The sequence below is a fragment of the Erigeron canadensis genome, chromosome 9 (assembly GCF_010389155.1).
Source record: "Erigeron canadensis isolate Cc75 chromosome 9, C_canadensis_v1, whole genome shotgun sequence".
NCBI classification, from domain to species: Eukaryota; Viridiplantae; Streptophyta; class Magnoliopsida; order Asterales; family Asteraceae; genus Erigeron; species Erigeron canadensis.
The window spans coordinates 21254388-21277415 of NC_057769.1; positions in this window are offsets into that span (position 1 = coordinate 21254388).

The window sequence follows — 23028 nt, forward strand, 5'->3', positions numbered from 1 at the left end:
CAAATGAAGAACTTCGTGATACTTGAAGGTATGACAACTGAAGACTTTGTTGCATACATGGCAGATTGCAAGGCTGCAGATCAGAAGGGAGAACCAAGGAAGCCTATAAGTCTTTGGTATGTTAACAGTGGATGCTTTCGGCACATGACAGGGGACAAGAATGTTTTGTCCAATTATGAAGATGTAAATGGTTCGTATGTTAGTTTCGTAGGTCCCAAGGGCGGCAACATCTCGGGCCAAGGTGATGTTGTCAATGGGAAGATTACACTGGAGAAAGTCAATTATGTGGAACAGTTAGCACATAATTTATTACGTGTTTCTCATATTTGTGACAAGGGAAAAAATGTCTATTTTACTGAGAAAGAAGCACTTATATTGAAACCAGGATATGTTATTCCTGAAGACTGGATCGTGCTGAAAGCTCCTAGGAAGAGAGACATCTATGGCTCATTCATGTATCTGACTGCTTCGCGTCCAGATATTATGTTCGCTGTTTGTCTTTGCGCTAGATTTCAAGCTAGTCCGAAAGAGTCACATTTGACTGCAGCAAAAGGTATTCTACGTTATCTTAAGGGAAACCAAGGGCTTGGTCTATGGTATCCAATGGGAGGAACTTTTGATTTTGTTGCATATACTGATTCGAACTTTGGCGATTGTAACAATGACAGAAAGTCTATGACTGGAGGTTATCAGTAGTTAGGAGGAAGATTAGTATCGTGGCTGTTGATGCATGTTGATGTGACAACAGCAACTTAGATTTGATATGTCGTTTAGATTGAGACATTATGTTAATTTATGTCGTATCTATTTATGTAATTGATAGGTTATGGACTTTATGTTTTGGTAATGATCGATTACATGTTTTGGTGTTATATATATGTGTGTTATGTATGATGTTTGTTGTAAGATATACAAGTACAAACATAATATGTGTTAGGATTCCTTAAGATGAAATACTTAGGAATATAACTAAGTCTTGTATCTAACGAAGATAAGGTATATCTTCGTTAGAGGCAAACGAAGATAAACTTCGTTTGGTACAAACGAAGATTAACTTCGTTACATGGGCTGGGCAGCTAAGTTCGTAAGAACAAAGCCCAACAAGCCCAGTTCGACCTGAAACATATATATACGAACGAATACCCTAAAATATGATATCACGTTCGACATACAAGTACACCAGACACCTAAGTTCGTTCTATATCTTATAGAAACGAAGATAGTGTAATACGGCTGATTATTTACTTGATAATTAGCGATATACCAGTTTACTAATCAAACTAGTTATCTCGTGAGGATTCCGCACTCACGACATAATCATAGACGATCTCGAGAGCGATCTATAGCTATCAAGTCTAGGATATCACCGACCAAACGAGACCATAAGGATCCTAGTAAAACAAGTAAATCACAGGACTCTAGTGAATCTGTAAGTACCAATAATAAGGTAGATACAAAGAAAAAGACTAAGGTCCTCTCTTGTTTTGCTTGTCATGAAAAAGGTCATGTTTACAGTGTATGTCCTAATCGACCTTGGAGATCGGTTTCTCCTTCAAAGGTTTCCACCTCAGAAGGAAAAAGGGGGTTGGGTAATGATAAACAGGTTTATGAGACTAAAGTTCAATCTTCTACAAAACCGTTTACTATACCTCAACGACGTGAATCTCCACCAAAAGGTTCATCCCCTAAGGGACAAAGATTCACTACCCCCAGTGGGAGTTCGAGTCGGTCACAAATACCTCCAAGTCGTAATTCATTTTATGACCGAATTCATTCAAGTGTTAGACCTTCTTTTGGCACTCATTCCCCAAGACCTTCTCCGACGAAAGGTCAGAAGTCTTCTCCAGTGAGAAGACAAGTTGAGAATCAAGTCACACCCACGGCTTCTAGCAATGGATATTGGACTGAACTGATTCTCAAGGATGAGAAGGGACGACCCAAACCTATGAAGGTTTGGGTCCCCAATGATAACTAATATTTCTCATTTTATGTGCAGGGAGTTCCTAGGAAACCTATTCATTTGTGGTACCTTGACAGTGGATGCTCCAGGCACATGACAGGGGACAAGAAGCTCTTGTCCAATTATACTGGTATAAATGGGTCATATGTTAGTTTTGCTGGTTTCAAGGGCGGCAACATCACCGGTCAAGGAAATGTCGTCAATGGACAACTAACTCTAGAAAGAGTTAACTATGTGGAACAACTTACTCACAATCTAATGAGTGTCTCACAGATCTGTGATAAGGGCAACAATGTTCATTTCACAGAAAAGGAGGCATACATCTTGAAGCCGGGTTTTGTTATTCCAGAAGAATGGATTATGCTCAAAGCTCCAAGGAAGAGAGACATCTATGGTTTAATTTTAGGTGTTGATAATCCAAAGGAGCCCCTTTGTTTGTTGAGCAAGGCAAATGAGTCTGAATCTCTCCTATGGCATCGTAGAATGGGACATATCAACTTTCGGAAGATGAATGAACTTATCAGTCTTGAATTAGTTGATGGTGTGCCTGTTAAGAAGTTTGGGATGGAAGATAAGTGTGTACCGTGTTTGAAAGGGAAGCAACATAAGAATCCGCATAAATCCAAAGTACTCAACTCTATTTCCAAACCATTCGAATTACTTCATATGGATCTCTTTGGTCCTGTGAACAAAAGAAGCATTGGAGGGATGTCTTACTGTTTGGTGATCACTGATGATTACTCGAGGTACTCATGGGTATTTTTTCTAAAGACCAAGGATGAAACTGCCGAACGATTTATGGATTTTGTCAAGCAAGTTGAAAATGTCCATGGAGTCAAAGTTAAGAGAATCAGGAGTGACAATGGTACTGAGTTCAAGAATAATACTATTACTGTATTTTGCTTGACCAAAGGAATTCAACATCAGTACAGTGCACCATATGAGCCACAACAGAATGGAGTGGCTGAACGGAAGAACAGAACGTTAATTGAGACAGCCAGGACGATGCTTGCTGATTCAGGGCTTCCTATTACTTTCTGGGGAGAGGCAGTGAATACAACTTGTCACATTCTGAATCGGGTTTTGACAGTTAAACGGTTTAAGAAGACTAGTTATGAACTATTGCACAACAAAAAGCCCAATTTACAGAATGTTGAGCCTTTCGGTGTTCCGTGCACTTTTCTTAAAACTCTTCCTCAAGGGAAATTTGAACCTAAATCTGAGGAGGGTTTCTTTTTGGGCTATGTTCCAAGTACACCGATTAGGCGAGTGTACAATCAGAAGACTGGCAAAGTAGATCTTGGTACAAATGTCGTAATTGTCAGTCATAAACCTGCTGTACACCTTGGTCCTGCTAATAATTTTGATTATGATGGTGTCTTCACTTCTTTTCGTGGTCCTGTTTCTTTTGCAGGTGTTCCAACAGTGGAGGATGTCGTTACTCTTCATGATCCTCTGGATGGTGGACCGGTTTCTGGTTCTTCTTCTGATTCCTCACCAATAGTTGCGCCTACCTTTGAATCTGGAGAATCTAGTGGGACAAAAGTAGCAGATTCACCCTTAGAGCCTGCTCCTATAGTTCCTACTGATCCTTTGCATGTACCTCTACCCGATTCTCCTTTCTATGATACTGATGACACGGAAGGTGAAATTCAGGAGGAGCCTAACACTCCAGATTACAAAACTCCAGAGCAACATGTGCAGACGAATTTGGGAAATGATCTTTCTGTCGATAAGGTTCCTCAAACCAGAGTCAACAAGGATCATCCAGTCAAACAAATCATTGGTGATGCTTCTGCCTCTGTTCGCACGAGGAATCAATCTAAGCAACCGTCGTGTATGTTTGCTGAAGTTAAGGATACTGGGGCAATTACTTGGTACTTGTATTACTGCTTTATCTCTCAGGTTGAGCCTAAGAATGTTGGGATGGCTCTTAAGGAACCGTCATGGGTTGAGGCGATGCAAGAAGAATTGGCTCAGTTTCGAAAGCTTGAGGTATGGAAGTTAGTTGACTTACCTCCGGGTGAATCTCCTTTAACAACGCGTTGGGTTTTTCGTTGTAAACGCGATGACAGAGGTGTAGTTACTCGAAATAAGGCTCGATTGGTGGTTAGAGGATTTGAGCAACAAGAAGGTTTTGATTACGATGAGACATTTGCACCTGTAGCTAGACTTGAAGCTATTCGATTATTTCTGGCATATGCTAGTTATAAGGGTATTAAGGTGTATCAGCTTGATGTAAAGAGTGCCTTCTTATATGGTGATATTAAAGAAGAAGTGTATGTCGAACAACCTGCCGGGTTTGAGGATCTAGACTTTCCTAATAAAGTATATCGTCTCAAATTGTCAACACATTTGAAGGAAAGTGGTTTTACCAGAGGTTCTATAGACAGCACGTTCTTTATTAAATGGAAAGGGAAGGACTACTTGCTTGTACAGGTTTATGTCGATGACATCATTTTTGGTTCATCTGATGACAAAATGTGCAAGGAATTTGAACAGAGCATGAAGGCTAAGTTTGAGATGAGTGCTATGGGGGAATTAACCTTCTTCCTTGGACTACAGGTGGATCAACTAAAAGATGGTTTCTTTATACATCAGACCAAGTATGTTAAAGATTTGCTTACTCGGTTTCGCATGTCTGATGCTAAGGATGCTGTTACTCCCATTAAAACTAATCATGGGTTGTGTCCTGATAAGCCTAATGAGCCATCCGTCGATGCTACTCAATATCGAGCTATCATTGGATCCTTGATGTATCTGACAGCCTCACGTCTAGATATTACCTTTGCTGTTTCTATGTGTGCTAGATATCAGGCTAATCCGAAAGAGTCTCACTTGAAAGCTGCAAAAAGAATCCTTCGTTATGTGAAAGCCAAGCCTCGTCTAGGTCTTTGGTATCCCATGTTGGTTCTTTTGACTTCGTAGCTTATACTGATTCGGATTATGGTGGTGACAACTCGGATAGGAAATCAACGTCAGGTGGATGTCAGCTTTTAGGGGGGAGAATTGTATCGTGGCAGTGCAAAAAGCAGACATCTGTTGCACAGTCATCCTGTGAAGCAGAGTACATTGCTGCTGGATATTGCTGTTCTCAGGTGCTTTGGATACAACAACAACTGCGCGATTATGGTATGAATATCTCCAATACTCCCATTTGTATTGATAATAAATCTGCCATAGATATTACCAAGAATCCGAAAAACTTTAAAGTCACCAAGCACATAGATATAAAGTATCATTTCATCCGTGACTGTTTTGAGAAAAAGCTTATTCATTTAGAAAAGGTTATTACTGATGATAATCTTGCTGATTTATACACTAAAGCTTTTGATGGACCTCGTCTTGAGTTGTTATTTCAACTCAATGGTATGAAGAATGCCGAGTAGTTTCTCTCAAAGAACTTAAAGTTATTTTTTTTTTGTGTCTTTGTAGTGTAAGTCGTACATCGATAGAGTCATAAAAAAAAATACAAAAAGAGTTGTCCTAGTATATGTTTGTATATATCTAGTGTCAAGAAAAATTCAAAAACATTGAAAAATCGAAAATCCAAAAATATGAATAAAGTAAGGTTACTGTGCTAAATGAGTAGAAGTGACGATACTTTAGCTTTTAAGCCTGCTTAATCGTAATATAACTGATTAGTTCAGTGATTACAATTTGGGATATATCGGTAGACACAAAGTACCAAGGTTTCCTTCAATCTGAACTTAAATTATATAATGTTCTTGTGGGAAACATATTCAGATATATGGCTGAGATTGCTTGCTTTTCAGTAATGAATTGATCTAGTCCTTAAATTTCGTGAAAGATCTAGCATTACTATAAGATTTGTTCAATGAATAGGCACGAACTTCTACCAATCATGAGCATAAAAGTAAATGTGATATTGTTATGCAAATCAATTATATGCAAATTAAGGGGCTAATGTGGTCTTTGAGATTCGGACAAGTATGTCCTCGGGTATCTTTGTATACCTAGCCTACCTAAAGCTTCCAACTTGGGATAGGTTGTCAGAAAGTTCGCTACATGGATCTCATAGAAAATCACGGGTTCCTTATAAATCATGAAATGCAGAAGCATATATGTGAAATCACAAAGTAATTCAATTCAGTTATCCACAAAGTGTCTCATGATTGGTTAAGGATGTTCTTGAATATATTGAATATTTTTATCTTAGTGCTTGTATCGATTACGAAAGTATATCTGAATGTGGGTTACATAAGTTCGCAAACTATTCAAATGGCATATTAGGCTACTCGGGTTACATGGTGACTGTCCTTGGCCAGGGTATGTCGAAAGTGTCATAACTCAAAGGAAACTGGATGTACCGAGTGTTTAAGAGGACAAACATACCAGTAATTGCTGTTGGGTCACGGTTCAGAACTTATAATAAGAGAATTATTTCTCACCCGCAGGCTTATGTAACATGCTAAACTGATCTAATCAGCAGTAATCATGCTTAATGTGAATAATGTATAAAGTCTAGTTAATTAGAATTTAGATTAGTTTATTATTCTGCAATTTTTATTCTGTGTTATTTTTCTTTTTAATTGAGTCAAAATAGTATTTTTATAAGTTCTTATTGCACGAGAGATCCTATTCAAATTCTGAGTATATGTTTTGCTGAATTCCTTCATGTGATTTTTTAATGAGGTTGTGTGGTTTGTTTACAAAGAAGATTTTCTAATTTGGACATTAATTTGTTTAAGTTTAGAAAATGATCTTTCAAGTGTTATGTGAAATGTCAAAGTTCTTTGAAATCTCACAATTTTGATTTATAACAAGTTAAGAATTTGATTAATAACTTGGTGACATTTTAGGGTTTGACAAGAAATGACCTCCCTTGATCTTTTGTTAGATTTTTAGTTATTTCATATTTTTAACCCTGATTGAGTATGATTGTAACTTGAATTTTCTGCATTATATTGTTTTGTTCTCAATGCGTTGATGAGTTCTGTGGTAAGTGTGCAGTGTTCAGGTTAAGAAGATAAAGTTGGAGTGCGGATTTCTGTTACTACATTGTTATTTACACGGATGATATCATGACGATAAGATCCTTGGTGTGTAGTGATAATATTTGTGATGCAGACTTGAGCATGTGAAGGATGAATACATGAACTGGTTTTTGTTTTTGGAATAGTTATTTATTTATGATTCATGTATTTAATGAAAATAATCAACTTTGCAATTAGTTTCTTTTGAATTTCATGTTATGATTTACGACAACCTTTTGGATATTTTCCTAAGTTCTTTAGTGAATTTGTGTTGGATTGTTCATTTTTGTAGACGGCATCTAGTATGGGACTTAAGTGTTTCAAGATGGTTTGCTGTCATGCATATCTATGATCCAAGGAGGTTCTCGGTGTCATAATCATATTGGTAATGAGGTTCATATTTAAATTGATTATTTTCAGGATAGCATTTAAACCATGGGTTTTCATTCAAGATTATAATGTTCGGTTATCTACTTACATTATGATTATGAATTTGGGTGCTAAGCACGTTTTTTTAGTACACGGCATGAACAGGTTGCTATCTAACGAGTTTTTGCTATGTACAGATTGTGATAAAGGGTTGTGTTTTGGAAGATTGCTTGGATGAAACACTGAAATTTTTGCTGAACTACGGAATATTTTCAGATTTGTTCTTACGAAGATAACTGCTATCTTCGTTCGAAACAATTTTGTTCAAACGAAGTTTATCTTCGTTTGGCTAACTTCGTTTGTGAAGTTATGCCCGACCCATAGTTGGCCCATTGTTATTTCCATATATAAAGGGGTTTTTCTTCGTTATTTCTTAATCAAACGAAAAATACTCTCATTTTCGAGCAAAACCCTAAAACACAAACTTTTTCTTTTCTATCACTCTAATTCGTTTTTCTTGATTCTTTGTGCAAACTGAGATCTAAGTAAGTTTTTAATGTTCTTTTCATTCGCGAATATGATTTAGGTTTCCATGTATCTTCGGTTTGATTTGTATTGATTATGTTTATAAAATTCTTGTAATCATTCACCTGGTTTGCTCAAACGAATTTAGACTTGTGTGAACGAATTTAGACTTTAGTTCAAAACGAATTTAGAAGTGTGCACACGGACTTAGATTTTGAATTGAACGAAGTTAACTTGGGTAGAAACGAAGTTACTTTTAGATGATGCCTTACGAACTTAGACCCAAGTTGATGAGGAACGAACTTAGCTTAACACCCTTAGGTTTATTCAAACGAACTTAGACTGCGTTTATAAGTTACGAACTTAGAAGATAAGTTTTATAACTTACGAACTTACATGTACAGTTTAGTCTTTACGAACTTAAAATTCGTTAGGTGTTAATTTAGATTTAATTCTTACGAACTTAAGACCTATTTTCGTTTAGTTATTGCTTACGAATTTAGCTTCTATCTTCGTTCTGTCTACTTAACGAATTTATTGGTTATCTTCGTTCAGACTTGTTTTGCGAAATTACGGATTAGGGTTTTTTCAAATTAGGGTTTTTTAATTCTGCAATCCATTTATCGTGATTATTTATATTTGTTTCGATATTGTGATTGGTTTTGCAGAAATGGCATAATTTGTGAAAAAACACAATCTTGCACTGAACCTAGATCCAGATCAGCATAATTGCGAACATTTTCATGAAATGTTCAACTACATTGCTCGCTCGCGATTATCTTTTGCTTTTTGTGATTCGCCGAGACTGATTAAGCTGTATATTGATTCTTTCTGGTCCACTGCTCATGAAGTCATGGTTGATGGCCAAAGTTTTGTACGAGCAACTGTTGAAGGCACAACATTTGATTTCAATGCTGAGTCGCTCCGCACTATTTTGCATCTAGGAGCAGAACCAGACGTAGAAGAAGAGGAAGATGTCGAAATGACTTACGAGTTCGAACTTCTTCTTCGCTGCTTTCAGAGAATGGGATTTGTTGGCCAGGTCAAACTTCCTTTTGACAAGAGTGGTTTTCAGGGAAGATGGAGGTATCTGGCGTATGCATTGCTTGTCTGTTTGAGCAATCGCAAGGCTGGCTTTGATCAACTATCTGCACAGATTGCGTCGCAGATGGTTGCTTTGGTATATAATCGCCCTTATCCTTTCTCCCGATATTTTTATCAAGAGTTTATTGATCAGATTAATGCTAGGGGGAGAAAGCGATTTCTTCTGTATCCTCGATTTGTGATGGCTATAGTTAGACATTTTTGTCCAGACTTAGAATATGACCAAGGTCCTCGCTACGTTCTTCATGCTTGGCCTTCGCGTCTTTTTGCTGATCTTGAGGCCAATACGAGTAATCTGGCTGGTCTCCATGATCCACCACTTTTTGGTCACCTGATTAATCCAAACTATCAATCTCGTCTTGAGAATGATATGTTTGTGGATGCTGTTGATGACGATTCTGATTCTGGTTCTTCTGCCAGTTCTGTTGATGGTGTTGAGAGTTCAGGGGATGAGTCTGCTGGTTCGGATGTTGGAAATGATGATGATGATGTTGCTAGTTCCGACGGTTCTGCTGCTACAACTGCGACAGACACAGATGATTCTGCTGCTGCTGAACGTCGAACTAAGATGATTCATGATATTGCGGTTGCTTCTGAAAGCGATCATTCGCATCAGTCGTTTGATCAAAAGGGTGTTTTGTTTCATAGAGAACGCAGAAGCAAAGCTTGTCACGTTGTTCCAGCAATTTCAGATTCCGCTAACTCCATTCCTGCTGCTGAGATTGATCCTGATGTTGCAGCTCAGCATGATTCTGAATTGCGAGAGATCTTTGAAGATATGGAAGACCCTGTGAACAGAGCAAGTTCGGTTAGTCCGGTGAAGAGGCAAGGGAGTATTGATCTTCAATATACCAGAATTAAGCGTCGACGTGTTGTTGAAGCTTCTTCTGTAGCAATGCCTGCTCCTCCAAGACCGACTGCTGCTGTTGCTCCTGTTCTTGGATGTCGTGTTGATCTTTTGGAGACCAGGGTTCGCACTTTGGAGTCTGAACTCACTGAGACTCGCGCTGCCTTAACATTTTTGATCAACTGGGTCAAGAATCAAGGGGGAGAAGTTCCTGAAGAGGTCTGCAGATTGTCAGCGGTTCAACCACGACGTCAGAATGACGATGATGATGCTGATAATGCTGCTGAAAGGAATGTTTCTCGCCCAGTTGAAGATAGAGGAAAGGGTGCAGCGATCGAGGGGGAGACAGGAGGTGATACTTCTCAGCAAGGTGCTTCTGGTTCTGGTGCTAGTCCTTCTGGTGCTCCTCGTGATTCAGGTTTCTAATTTTGTCTTTGATAAAGATTGTTAGATAGAATGTATAATTGATTGTGTGTAATAAGTTATGACATTTTATGTAATGAAAATGTAATTTATCTTATTTTAATACAAGTACATTTCATCTTTATTATAATTATCATATTTCATCTTTATTATAATTATCATGATTATTCTTTTATTCTGGTGTTCATTTTGTGTAAATTTAAATAGATGATCCAGATTATACAGATTTATTCTTTGATGGTGATGAGCTCGAGGAAGGCGAATTTGTCCCTGAACCAAATCTAGATATATTCAAAAGCCTTATGGGTTTGACGAAGTATGGGACTCAATTCCTGAAGATCCGTTGATTGAAGAGAATAGAGTGCTGGATCAGCAGAGATCAGATGTTAGAGAAAGAATGCTTCAAGTCCCATTCAGCAGCCTAACTCAAGTTCTACATTTTGTTGTGTATGCTAAGAATGGTGATGTGTCGATTCCATCTGAATATGAGATTAATGTGACAAGACCATTCAATTCAAATGATTTTCCAGTTCCTCTCAGAGATGATGATTCATTACATATTGTTGATCGACGTGTTCCCGAGAAAAGAGTAAATGATTGGATAGTACATAGGGAAACGTGGAAACCGAATTTGTATTGGACTCATATCTCAGATAAAGATGCTGCAAAGTACAAGACAATCATCTGGAGTTGGTTTTATGATGATGAATTGAAGTTGTTTGTGCTTAAAAGACCAGAAGGTTGTCAGTACTTAGCATGGTGTGAGAGACATTTCAGAAGTTTGTGTGAAGAAGATTTACATGAGCTTGGAAATAACTGGATTATCAATCCAAGCGATGATGGCTTAGCTGATGTTGTTGGTAAGAATCTCAGAAAAGATTTCTGGTTAAGGAAGAACATGAAAGATTCTGATAAACCACAATTTAAGATTGAGCCAAGATCGAAGAAAAGAGTGGTTAAGCCAGATAAAACAGTTGAGTTTGTTCAACATGATATTAAATGCATGATCAAGGTTCCTGCCAAGAAATGGGCACAAGATGTCTTGGACAAGATGGATAATTGGGAAATTGATCGAAATTCTGGTGAAGCCAAGATGTATGCAGATTCAAAGAAGCAGATTTTGTTGAGAAGAGTTTATGATCCGATGCAGCTAGTGAACTTCTCAAGAAATGATCTGAGAAAGCTGTACGATACAGAGTGTTCGTTTTTGCCATTTTGGAAGCATGAAGAAAGTAGATATTGTAAGATACTACAGCTCTGCTTACATGAAGATATTCATGCAAATAGCAAAAGATTGTTGTTTGATGAATGATCAGATTTTGAAGACTAAGAAATCGAAGGTGCTGCTGTCAAGGGGGAGTTTGTTGATGCATGTTGATGTGACAACAGCAACTTAGATTTGATATGTCGTTTAGATTGAGACATTATGTTAATTTATGTCGTATCTATATATGTAATTGATAGGTTATGGACTTTATGTTTTGGTAATGATTGATTACATGTTTTGGTGTTATATATATGTGTGTTATGTATGATGTTTGTTGTGTGATATACAAGTACAAACATAATATGTGTTAGGATTCCTTAAGATGAAATACTTAGGAATATAACTAAGTTTTGTATCTAACGAAGATAAGGTATATCTTCGTTAGAGGCAAACGAAGATAAACTTCGTTTGGTACAAACGAAGATTAACTTCGTTACATGGGTTGGGCAGCTAAGTTCATAAGAACAAAGCCCAGCAAGCCCAGTTCGACCTGAAACATATATATACGAACGAATACCCTAAAATATGATATCACGTTCGACATACAAGTACACCAGACACCTAAGTTCGTTCTATATCTTATAGAAACGAAGATAGTGTAATACGGCTGATTATTTACTTGATAATTAGCGATATACCAGTTTACTAATCAAACTAGTTATCTCGTGAGGATTCCGCACTCACGACATAATCATAGACGATCTCGAGAGCGATCTATAGCTATCGAGGGACTCACAGTGGCAGTGCAAGTTTCAGACATGTGTTGCTCAGTCTTCATGTGAGGCAGAGTATATGGCTGCTGGTAGCTGTTGTTCCCAGGTATTGTGGATTCAGCAACAACTTCGTGACTACGGTATGGATTTTCTTGATACTCCTATTATAATAAACAATAAGTCAGCTATAGACATTACAAATAACCTTGTCATGCATAAGGTCACCAAGCATATTGATATTAGACATCATTTCTTGCGTGATTGTGCCCAAAAGAAGTTAATTCATTTGGAAAAGGTTATAACTGATGATAATTTAGCCGATTTGTATACCAAAGCATTTGATAAGGCTCGATTTGAGAAGTTAATTCTTCTCAATGGGATGAAGAATGCTGATTCATATTAAAATCTCTCAAAGAACTAATTTTGTAAGTTTGTGTCTGTAAATAGCTAGAGTCATAAAAATGCAAAAAGAGTTCTTAGTGTCATAAAAACCATAAAAATGAGGAAAATCAGAAAATGAAAAAAATATAAAGAGATTTAAGTTAATGTTGTAAGATGATTAGAAGTGAGGATACTTAGCTTTTAAGTCTGCTTAATCGTAATATAACTGCTTAGTTCAGTGATTACAATTTGGGATACATTGGTAGACACAAAGTAGCAAGGTTTCCTTAATCTGAACTTAAATTATACAATGTTCTTGTGGGAAACATATTCATATATATGGCTGAAAATGCTTCCTTTTCAGTAATGAATTGATCTAGTCCTTAAATTTTGTGAAAGATCTAGCATTACTATAAGATTTGTTCAAAATATTGGCAAAAACCTCTATAACTCATGAGCATAAAAGCTAAATGTGATATTGTTTATGCAAATGAAATGAATGTTAATTAAGGGGCTAATGTGGTCTTTGAGATCCGGATAAGTATGTCCTCGGGGTGTCTTTGTATACCTAGCCTACCTAAAGCTTCCAACTTGGGATAGGTTGTCAGAACATTCGCTACATGGGTCTCATAGAAAATCACGGGTTCCTTAATAAATAATGAAATGCAAAATCAAATAAGTTAAATCACAAAGTAATTAAATTTTGTTATCTAAAAAGTGTCTCATGATTTGTTTAAGGATATTTTTGAATATATATTGAATATTTGTTATCTTAGTGCTTGTATCGATTACGGAAGTATATCTGAATTTGGGTCACATAAGTTCACAAACTTTTCAGTGGCATATTAGGCTACTCGGGTTACATGGTGACTGTCCTTGGCCAGGGTATGTCGAAAGTGTCATAACTCAAAGCAAAAACTGGAAGTACCGAGTGTTTAAGAGGACAAATATACCGGTAATCATGGTTGGGTCACTGTTCATAACTAATAATAAGAGAATTATTTCTCACTTGCAGACTTATGTAAATGCTAATCTGATCAAATCTGCAAAAACTTAGAATTTCTTGTAAATAAATAAAGTAGTTTAGTTTTTATTTTATTTTATTTTATTTTATTTTATTTTTATTTTTATTTTTATTTTTATTCTTGTACTAATAAGTGTAAGTTTGTGTGTCAAACTAGTTCTTATTGCATGAGAGATTTGATAAGCATTAAAAGTTATAATTCTTAGTGAATTATATAAGTGTTCTTGCTTACGGTATAAATGTTTAAAGATGGATTTTGTAATTAATACATAAGTTGTTTAATTTAGAAAATGAAATGTTTTAAAAAATGAAAAGTCAAAATATTTTTGAATATGTTTCAAGTAAATTTTTGAAATTTCAATTGTTTTTGGTTGATAAGTATGTTTGACAAAGATTGGACTTGCCTTAGATCTTGTAGTGATTGCTAGGTTAAGATTTTGGTTATTTTGCATATTTATGATATTCTATTGTTTTTGGTGCATTGATGAAGTTTGTTAAGTGTGCAGGTTACAGATAATAAACTCATTTTATATGAAATTGGCATCAATGTAACAACCGCCTTACGAATATTCTAATTAAGTTCTTAGATCATACTTTCGCCATCTGAACGGCTAGACAGTCCAATCTACTTAAGTTCTTGACACACTTTAGACTCAAAATATGTGCTTATTTGAAGGTCAATTAGATCTTAAATCTTGATTTATGTGACGGATTAAGAATTAATTCGATAAAATATGAAGGTTCGGTTCATAAATGTTCGTGTCCATAAGTGTTCTAGTGCAAAATGTTCACAAATAGTCCCTTGGAAATACCTAGTGCATTCATTTGGAAAGGGTATAAATAGAATGTTGTAGTGTGAGGAAATTCACTATTCATTCATCACCTCCATTTCTCACTCTCTCTCTAAAAACACATAGTCAGGAACATCTTCACCACCATTTTCACACACTAAAATCACCATCTTGACTTTGGGTTGGTTAAGTGAAATCATTTGTACTTTCGGGTTCCTTGTGACAATCAAAACACGTTTCCAACAACAAATCACAGGTAATAACAACATCTTTTGAGAATTTGATCAAAACAAAAGTGTACTTTTTATGTTCTTGTTCTTGATGATTTGGTCCGATTTTTGTTAAGAAATCATGTTTATAAGCAATGGGTTTGTGTCTAAATGTGTTTAACATCATTTTGGTGAACAAATTTGGGTCATAACGTGATTAAATTGCAAAACCCATTTTTCAAATATGAGCATAACTTGTTCTTGAAACCACCAAGTGTTCATGTGTTAATTTGATCCTGAAATCTGAAAATGTGATAAGAAAATGGTGTTAATGTGTTAACATGTACTAATATTACGTCCTAACTCGTTCCAAGATCGACTTAGACCGCTTAGACTTGATTTCTTGGTTGATTTGGGTTCGTGTTCTTGTTCTTGAGCTACTGTGCTTGTTGCTCGTTGTTGTTGGGCGTGTGGTGTGGTCTGATGTTGATTCACAGTCTGGGTAACTAATCATATGATCGGTTTCACTCAAATGCTGAATTGAATCAGTCGAATGGGTGGTAGTGTTTGGAGTGTAAAGAAACGATCTCTCCTGCTTTATCATGAAACGACCTAAATGATCAGATCATGAAGAACGACCTCTTTTGAAAAAGAAGTCTAAAACGATCTAAATAGAGTGAAGCGTAAAACGATCTGTTGGCCAAGAACTTGTAGAACGAACTAAAAAGGTTATCTAATGAAACGATCTAAACTAACCTAAGGCTAAGACAATATAAATGATGAAGCAGTGAAACAATCTAAATGAACCTAAACCCAGAACGATCTCTTCCTGCTTATAAATTATAAAACGATCCTTTCCATTTAAAAGTTGGAACGGCCTCTTTTTGAAGCTTAGGACGACCTCTTGCTACGGACTTTGAAACGATCTTGACTGATTCCTTGTCTGAAACGATCCAATTTCTGAATCATGAAACGATCCAATTTCTGAATCATGAAACGATCTTATTTAAACTTGCTTAGTACTAAACAATCTAAGGACAGAAAGATCTAAACATGGCGGGACTAGAACGATCTTTTCGATGAGTACCAAAACGACCTAAATAGAAGATTATAAAATGGCGCTTCAACCAGAATTACGAAACTATCTGTTTGGAAATATAAAACGATCTCCTTGCTTCTCCTGGGAAACAATCTATTCTTACTCGAGTATGGAAGTGACCTGTTTGAATTGAATATCAAGACGATTACCTGAGTATCTTCAAGACGACCTGATCTGCTTATGAGTCAAGGCGATCTAAATAACCGAAACCCACCTATCCTTTTTAATTGATCAGATAATCGACCTAGCCTGGTACATAACTCATGGACAGACCTTTGCTTGCAATATTCTTTGATTGAGAACAATCAAGACGACTCATAGACTTCAGAACTAATTCTTAAAATGGTCCAAGACAATGTGCATTTTACAAAACCCTAATCAAGTTCACTAATAAAGGATGTACAGTTAATTAATGATATAATCAGGTTGTGTATGTTCAAAGATGTACAAGTTGAGTTCAGTTCGAATACTTGAGTACATTTAAAGTCCATTTTGTGTCAAACCATTCTAAGTTCGTTAAGGACCAAATCATCGGATCATCAAGAACATTTTCGTGATTAATTAATCACCGAGTCTAATATATGTACATATCATGTGTACAACAATGTGTACTTAGGCTTCTGTCAAGACGCGCTTGGATTTCTATAGATATAACATTTCTATCTCTGTGCTTGTTCTCTGTGCTCAATAATCGTACTGTACCAGATCACTGTGAGTTCACTTATCCCCTTTTCGTACATTTTGTTCAAAGTTCTTTATCGGGGACTGAAAAGCATGAAAACTATTTTGTACTTATATATATATATATATGTAAATATATATATATATATATATGTTCTTGAACTGTTCTACGTACTATTTTATGATCGTATGAAACACTTATAAAATGAATCTGAATTATCTTCTGATGTGTATTTAGATCTTGAATGGGCAGGATCTTGAATACATGAATACTGTTATACATACTCTCTGATGTATATTTAGGTCTTGAATAGGCAGGACCTGAATATACTTATATTGATATATTGTTCTCTATTATGTACTTATCGTTCTATATATGAGTTCTATCTTTACTGCTATCAATTCATATCCCACAGTTCAGAGAATGAACCGTAGGTAATTATGGACAGCGCTGTTAGGGTAGGCCCACCCTCATTCTCTACAGTTCAGGAGGATGCATATTATCTGTACTTGTTCTGATCTAGATCATATATATAGCTTACTTGATTATGTGAGCTTACTGGTTCGTTATTGTTCCTCTTTGGCCAACCGGGTTAGCAGTAATTATATACATACATATTAAGTGCATACTTGTTCTTAAAACTGTTCTTACTATTACAAAGTACTTTTAATAAACGTACTGATCTTATGACTTGTTCTTATTATACATATTATATTTATGTATGACTAATAAGTACTTTATGTGAATCTCACCAACTACTTTCGTAGTTGACCCCTTTGAACTTACATGTTTTTCAGGCTAGGCTATTAGATCCTTTAGCATAGGAATCTTCATCCTTTGAGCTCATTCCTTTGGCGATTGTTCGTGCGTACAAGATCAGTAGTTGTGAAGACTTCCTTTTGCTCAATTCAGTTCAAGACTTGTTTCTGTAAAGACAATTAATCTGTCTTTCTTGATTTTGACTATTCTGGGTATATCCCATGTTCTTTAATAACTTAGGAACTTCTTCTCTTTTAATGTTATTGGTTGTGTTCGAACTTGTACTGTGCGTGCTTGTGCTTATCTGTGCATCCCGTGTATTCCGCTTTAACAGGGTGTTACAATCAAAATTTCAGTTTGTGATTGAAGGCAAAATTGTTTTCGCTTGCTTATTAGAATTGCATTGTGACGGACAATAAAAGATGCTCAAAAATTACAAGAATTGTGCTACAAGATGAATTGCCTTGTATTTATTAACCTAAGACTTAGTGTGATAGGTTATCATTGTATTATCAAGATCACAAACTAAGATGTAATGTGATAGGTTGTTGATATGATATTTTGATGTATTGTAATGCATTATACATTAAATATGTTTTAATGTAAGTTTGCATTTGTTGAGTTAAACATCAATGAAGAAATGATCGATTTTATGTCAAGATAATAATGTAAGATTTATTTGATACATTATTGTGATGACAAGTTAGTACGGATGATCTACGATTGCATATTCGAGTAGATACAGGTTTTTGGTAACGAGTATCTACAGGTTTATGTTTCTGGAATTTTCGTAATTTTTCCTTGTTTAAAATTCTGGAAAATTCATGAAATTTGGCTAAGGAATGAAGCTTGTGTGAATAAAAATCTGAAAAATTCGAAGTCCTTCGTGCTGACGTCAGCATGCCTCGCGCTGACGTCATCACGACGCCCACGAAGTTAGTCCTTCGGCCCGACCCATGAGGATTCTAATATAAATATGGGTTATTACTATTCATTAATTACCATTAGTCGAAAATTAACTCATCAAATGGAGATGTTTTTGCCTCGTGTTTCTGGGTTCACGAATAGCACTTCATGCTGACGTCACACGAAGAGGTTTAGCCTCGTGATGACGTCACACGATGGTGGTCGTGACACTTAGAAAATTTTTGATATTTTATTTTCTAACTTATTATTTTTCTTGTCGTTTTTTGTCTGTTTTTGTGCAGGTATGGCAGGACAAGGTGATAATGCTCGCGTGTTCGTGAAAGAGCACAATGCTGCACTCGATCTCAGCATTACGCAGACGGGGTGCACACCAGAGTTTCACGGTGTTCTACAGTTTCTTGCACGATGTCGCATTCATTTTGCGTTGACCGAGAACCCTCCGTTGGTGATAACTCTCATTCGGGAGTTTTGGAACTCAGCCCGAGCAGTGCAGATGGGTGATCATACGTACATTTGCACTACTGTTGGAGGACGTTCTTTATCGTTCTCAGCTGGAGACTTGAGGACTATATTGCACTTAGGTGTTAATGACATGGAGCAAGGTCCGACTGAGTTTTCTGAGGAATTCTGCGACGGTGCTCTACGTCGTATGGGTTATACTGGTGACATTACCCACCCATACTTTAGGAAGAATCTTCGAGGCAAATGTAAGCTGCTTGCTTACTATTTGTTGAGGTCCATTAGTCACCGGAGTACAGGTCATGATCAGATTAACATCCAGAATGCCTCTCAGATGGTTGCTTTGGTGCTGAAAAAGCCGTATAGCTTTTCTCAGTACATCTTTGATAATTTTGAAAAGCAATTGAGATCGTATGGAACTGACAAGAAATTCTTCTTATTTCCAAGATTTGTGATGATTATCATTCGTCACTTTGCAGCTGAATTGCCATTTGACGGTCCTACGTTCAATTTAGGTCGTCTTACTCATAAGGCATTTGTTGAAAGCATGAAGCATTTGTCTGGAAGAAATGTTCCGGTTGATGTTGATAATCCACCATTGTTCGGACGTTTGATCAATCCTAACTATGTTGCTCCTCGACAAGGTTGGGAAGATGAAGAACCCGTTGCTGCTGCTGCTAGTGGTGATAATCAGGCTCAAAATAATCCTAAAGAAGAGCGAGCTGATCAATTTGAGGGACTTAATGATGTTCCTCTATATGCTTGAGATCTGGAGCATGATCCAATATGGATGCTCTTATGCAGGATATTGATGATCCTGCAAATCTTGTTCCACCAACTACTGGAGTTTCTACTTCTACCTCTGCTCCAGTTGGTGAAGATGTTGGTCCTTCTGAATTGCCTGTTAATGCAGTTGAAGATTCAGAGGATGAAGAAGAGGAAGAAAGATTGCCAAAGCGAAGAAGAAGACAAGGAAAAGGAGTTGATGCTGTGGAGAGACTTCCAACTTCTCAGCGATCTCAAGCTGAAGTTGATAGAGAGTTTGCTGCTTATAATGAAGCCATGGAGAGGTCTCATGCACCTAATGTTGGTGATACTCCATTGGTTCCTACTTTAAGAGCTTCATTTTCTGATGTTCCTGTTTCGGTGTCTACTACTTCTGCTGGTGTTGTTGTTGGGGAGAGAAGGTCGAGACCAAAGTTTATCATTAGAGGAATTGGTTCTCGCGCACAAGTTGTTAGTGAGGCTACAACTGTTACGATTCCTACTGCTCCGAAGTCTACAGTTCGTCAAGAGCCAGAGCCGACACTTGTTTCTTCTAGGCCTTCGTCTGCTCCTATTCAGGCGACAGTTCCTGTTTCGACAATCATGGGACGTCTGTTGGCTCCTTTGCAACGCCCTCAGATGCCTCCCACAGGAACTTTCAGTGCTCGTATGCCTTCTTTTGAAGCTACGATGCCACCTCATGCCTCTACATCTGATGTTGCTTCTACGTCTCGTCCAGTTGCTCCTGTTCAAGTGCAACTGAGTCGTTTGTTTTCTGAGAAGAAGATGTTAGAGATGAGAGTCACAACTTTGGAGAATCAACTAAAGCTCCAAGCTGCTAAGCATCAAGAAGAGATGGACGTAATGACGGCTCTTGTTCATTCTCTTGGTTCTAGACTTGACCAATTCTTGGCTAAAGGGGGAGTCAAGAGTGGTTGTAAGGATGATGAGCTAGCTAAGAAGACAAGAGATGATGATCATGAAGATCAAGATCGAGCTCAAGATCCAAATCAGCGACAACCAACAGTTGGTGATCCAGAGAATCAAGGTCAAGGTCAAGATGCTGGTGATGATGCTATGGATACAGAGACTGCAGATATTCAGGGGGAGTCGTCAAGACAAAGAGAGTTAGAGATTGCTGGTACAGCTGGTGCTAGTACTTCTAGGACTCAAGATAAAGTCAAAGCTGTGATGACCGCTCCAGATGTAGATCCTGATGATCCAAATAATGATGATGAGGAAGATTCCAATTCAGGTAACTCCGATTCTAATTCTAATAGAATAGAAAGGGAGATTCGAGAAAAGATAGTGAATGATCCTCGTAATCATATAGAAAAAGAAAATCTTAGCAAAGGAAAATCTACTTAGGATAGTGAGTCAACTAAGACTGATTCTACTACCAATGCCTCTACAGAGTCAAATTTGCACCCATTAATTGTGCATAGACTAGAAAAGAGATTGGGTTATGATCCACAAGCTCATATGAGAGCTAGAGCAGAGATTATGGATTATGATAGTTATTATGATCCAGGATCACTTAGGAATCAAATGAAAGAACAGTCAGGGTTAACTCATACATCTTCAGAGTCAGAGTCAGATTCGGATTCAAATTCGGATTATGAACCTTAGTGCTAATGATTTTTGTTTTTGTAGTGATTGTAAAATAAATATGATTGTATTTGTTACATTATATTTATGATATAATATTATTGATGTAAGTTAAAATAGATAAAGATTATAAGATAAATATTAATGTAATTGTTGCATTATATTTATGATATAGTATTATTTATTTTAATTTCTTTTATGTATTTATATTATTATGTCTTGACTTATGATTTATGTTCTTTATCTTTGTATATGTAAATCGTTTGAATTGCAGATAAGCTTCAAAGGATAGGTGCATTGGACGATCTTGATGCTGAAGAAGATCTAGAAAGTATCAATGATGAAGATATGGAAGAAGGAGAGTTCATTATTTCAGAAGCTGATTAAAAAAGGTTGCTTGATATACCTTATGACTTTGATCGTGTCTTTAATGAAGATGAAGTCATTGAAGTTGAACCAATAGCTGAAGTAGAACATCTCAATCTTAATCCAATCAGAGAAAGTCCAGATGAACCTAAGAATGCTGCAAGTTTGAGGTTTTCTGCATATGCAAATATAGTAGATGAAGGACATGATAATATTTTTGATCTATTCTGGAACATAGATGCTACACGAGAGGTTGATCTTGGAAGATTTAATATACTTCCGGTGCAGCAAGATCCTGAGTTTATTATTAATAGACTGATTCTAGGTTATAGAGGATATACTGGATTGGTAATACGTGATACGTATAAACCATCGATGTTTTGGGAGTTTGTCTCAGACAAGGATGCACCTAAGTATTTCTCAGTGATACAAAGTTAGTTTTATGATCAAAAAATCAATTTATTTGTTATCAAGAGAAAAGAGGGATGCCAGTATATGTCGATGAGTCAAAGACATTTCCACTCTCTCAGTGATTCTGACATGATAGATTTGGGAAGACAATGGTTCGTTAATCTTCAGAGCAATGGACTTGCCAGAAGAAAGGTTGATTAAGCCAATACCTATGAAGAAGATTAAGAATCCAAATGGCACATTTCGGTTTGTCCATAAAAGGATTAAATGTGTTAAGAAGGTTCCCGCTATCAGATGGGATCAAGATATCCTGACAGAGATGACATTTTGGCAAATAGATATCAAGTCAGGCGAAGCACATATGTTTGTTGATGATTCACAGGAACAAATGTTGCTACGCATGTATGATCCAATGCAAGTTGTCAACTTGTCAAGAGGTAATCAGAGAAGACTTTTGGATACACCTTGCTCAGCAGTGGACTTTTGGAGAGTTGAAGAAAGGCGCTATCACAACATTCTCGCACATTGTTTGCAAGAGAGAATTCATGCGAATAGCACAAGACTTTTATTTAACGGATAGCTTTGAAGTTCAAGTTTTGAAGACTTTAAAAAGATCTAGTTGCAATCGTCAAGGGGGAGTCTGTAGATGCAAATTCGTTGTGACAATCGCAACATAGATTTGATTATCGTTTATGTTTTAGGAACTATGTTTGTAATCATTTAAATAAGAACTTGTGTTGATATTAAATGATTACAGTTGAACTTCAATATTATATATGTTTGTGTTTTGTATTGTGTTTGTGTGTTATATACTGTTTTGCAGGTACAAGAACATAGAATCAAGGTTTATTAAGTGTCATAGAATACTTAAACGATGATTGGATGTTATGTACGAGCCAAACGAAGCTAAACAAAGAGTCAAAGGGTCGTCCCTCGTGCTGACGTCATCAGTATGAAGGAACAACCTCGTGTTGACGTCAGCACGAGGCAAGTCGATTGGTTTATTGTTTCGGGCCTAATCTGCGATTAAGGCCTAAGCCCACACGATCCAATACATAACTAGTATAAATACAAGACCTAATCTACGGAATTAGGTTAATCGTTTTGAAATCATTTTAGATCTTAGTGAATCATTTTGATTATACACGAATCAACGTTAATTGTTCCTTCGTGTGATATCTTACACGAACCACAAGCCTTGTGCATCTCCTTAGGTTGGTTAATTGTTCATTAATCAGCAAAAGGCAATAGCAATCTAGTTATCTCAAGAGGATTCCGCACTTTTGACATAACGAATCACATCTTATTACGATCCACACAACAATAGGGCACCATACAGATT